This window comes from Myotis brandtii, unplaced genomic scaffold (assembly GCF_000412655.1).
Source record: "Myotis brandtii unplaced genomic scaffold, ASM41265v1 scaffold1121, whole genome shotgun sequence".
In the NCBI taxonomy this organism is placed as follows: Eukaryota; Metazoa; Chordata; class Mammalia; order Chiroptera; family Vespertilionidae; genus Myotis; species Myotis brandtii.
Window position 1 is genome coordinate 108196 of NW_005353844.1, and position 2444 is coordinate 110639.

The window sequence follows — 2444 nt, forward strand, 5'->3', positions numbered from 1 at the left end:
AGGCCTAAGCCAGCAGGTGGTCATCCCCCGAGGGGTTCCAGACTGCGAGAGGGCACAGGCCAGGCTGGGGGACCCTCCGAGTGCACAAATTTTTGTGCACCAGGCCTCTAGTATTAGATAAAATTATTACATGATTCTATTCAGGTAAAAAAATGTAGTTTCTTTTTAATGTGACATATTAAAATAGAACCCTAGACTAAAGGAAAAGCCTAAATTAAAAGAGACAAATAAATAAGACCATAAATCCAAAGGTCACATAATTTGTCTTTTTAAAAACTAGTAAAAGCTAATTTTGAGTCAGCCTGTAAAATTCTATGTGCAGCACAGCTGGTTTACAATATAGACTTCTACATTTTGAACATTACAAAGACTTTTTTCCACAAACTTCTGCTAAGCATGTTCTCAGCTACTGAGATCATTGCTTTGGGAATATTCTTGGCTTTATTTGTTGTTATTTTTTCCAATCATGTAAAATACATCCATTGCTCAACTCTTACATTTAAATGTTACTAAACTTGTTTCTGCTCAAATAGCATTATTTCACATGTTTCTAAAAATGACATAAGCATTGCTCTTAACTAAAATTTTATCAGTAAAGCCAATTTAATATCCAGAGCTAACATAATGAAAAGAATAAAAATTCAAGAAAGAATTTAGAATAGAAAACAACAACAACAGATGTTTTAAATAAAAATACTTTAATAAGGGAGTTATACAGAGTGTTGGGGAAAATGTTAAGATATCTAGCAAAGATTATTGAGACACCAGACTTAGAACAGTGAGGAACCATTACCAACAGAGGGGCTAAAAGGGCAGAGAGATGAAAGGGTGTTCTTTGAGAGTCTGAGAGCAGGAGTACCATCTCTGAGAGACATACACAGGCAGGAAAAGGGAGAGGAAATCACCCCAGATCTCACCCTCTGTCTTCTCCTCTTTAATTCCAGTCAGTGCCTCCCATTGGTCAAATCTCAGAGAATACTGCCAATAATGGAGCACAGGGGATAAAGCCTCTGTGGTGTCAGCTCTTTGCCTAGAGATTGGGTATCTATCTCAGAGACAAATGCAGACTGAGTTAGACTAGATACTAAGAAAAGGACCCAAAAATCTCAAGAGATGTCTTGCACCAAATATCCAAGAACCATATGTAACTGCCAATTTTTAGCTCTCCTGTATAATTTACAAGAGGCAGTTCCACTGATGAATATAATCATCATTTCCCTTTGCTATCTCCTCATGACTTCACCTCTGGCATAGAACATTTTTTTCATGATCATCTCTAGATACCTAAAATAAGGACTAAACTTTTCTTGGGAAGAGATTCAAAGGTGGAAATAGACAAATTGGCATTCCTTTTATGGGGCCTAGGTTGAATACTGGTATGCTCAATCATAATGGGAAATTCAGGCCTCCCCTTTTTTCTTGAAGCTACTGACTCTACATGGAATAATCATCTCTGGTATTCTTACCCAATTTAGTCTCAAAATGCAAGGCTACCTGACCGTTAACTTATAATCCTATATAATAAAAACATAATATGCAAATTGACCGAATGGCAGAATGACTGGTTGGTGTGGGACGGTGCCTATGAGCAAGGATTGCCAGGCCAGCCAAGGCTTGTGCCAGCAGGCAGAGGGAAGGGACGGCAATCAGGGGGCAGCAGTGACCAGTGGCAGCAGAGGGGTGTTGGGGGCGGGGCCGGCCTCTCACCAGCAGGCCGGGCCCTGATCAGTCCATTCAGTTACTTCCCAGAGGGAGGCCAGATTGCGGCTTAGGCCCACTCAGTCAGTGGGGCTGGCCAGGGAGAGGAGCTGCAGGTCGATTAGGGTGGTGGGGGCCCATGGGGGCATAGCCAGCTGGATGAAAGGGCTGCAGGAGGTTTGCCACCCAGCCCTGGCCCCTATTGGGGTGGGGGGTGCAATCAGGGGTGGGCTGGTCAGGTGGAGGGCCTAAGCTGGCAAGCCTATCATGGTGGGGCAGGCTGATCAGGGGTGCGGCTGGCCGAGGGGGAAGGGAGAGGACGTTTGGATGGTAGGCCCTGCTCTTGATCGGGGTGGGAGAATCTGATCAGGGGCAGGCCAGCAGCGGGGAGGGGCCACGAGGTTGGCCACCAGCCCCACCCCCTGAGCGGGCTGGTTCGCTGGCCACAGTGGACATCATAGTAACTGGTTGTTAGGTCGTCATGGCCATTACAGTAGCTGCCTTTTTATATATATAGAGACGTTTGGATGGTAGGCCCTGCTCTTGATCGGGGTGGGAGAATCTGATCAGGGGCAGGCCAGCAGCGGGGAGGGGCCACGAGGTTGGCCACCAGCCCCACCCCCTGAGCGGGCTGGTTCGCTGGCCACAGTGGACATCATAGTAACTGGTTGTTAGGTCGTCATGGCCATTACAGTAGCTGCCTTTTTATATATATAGATAGTCTATATTATTATATTTATTATAAT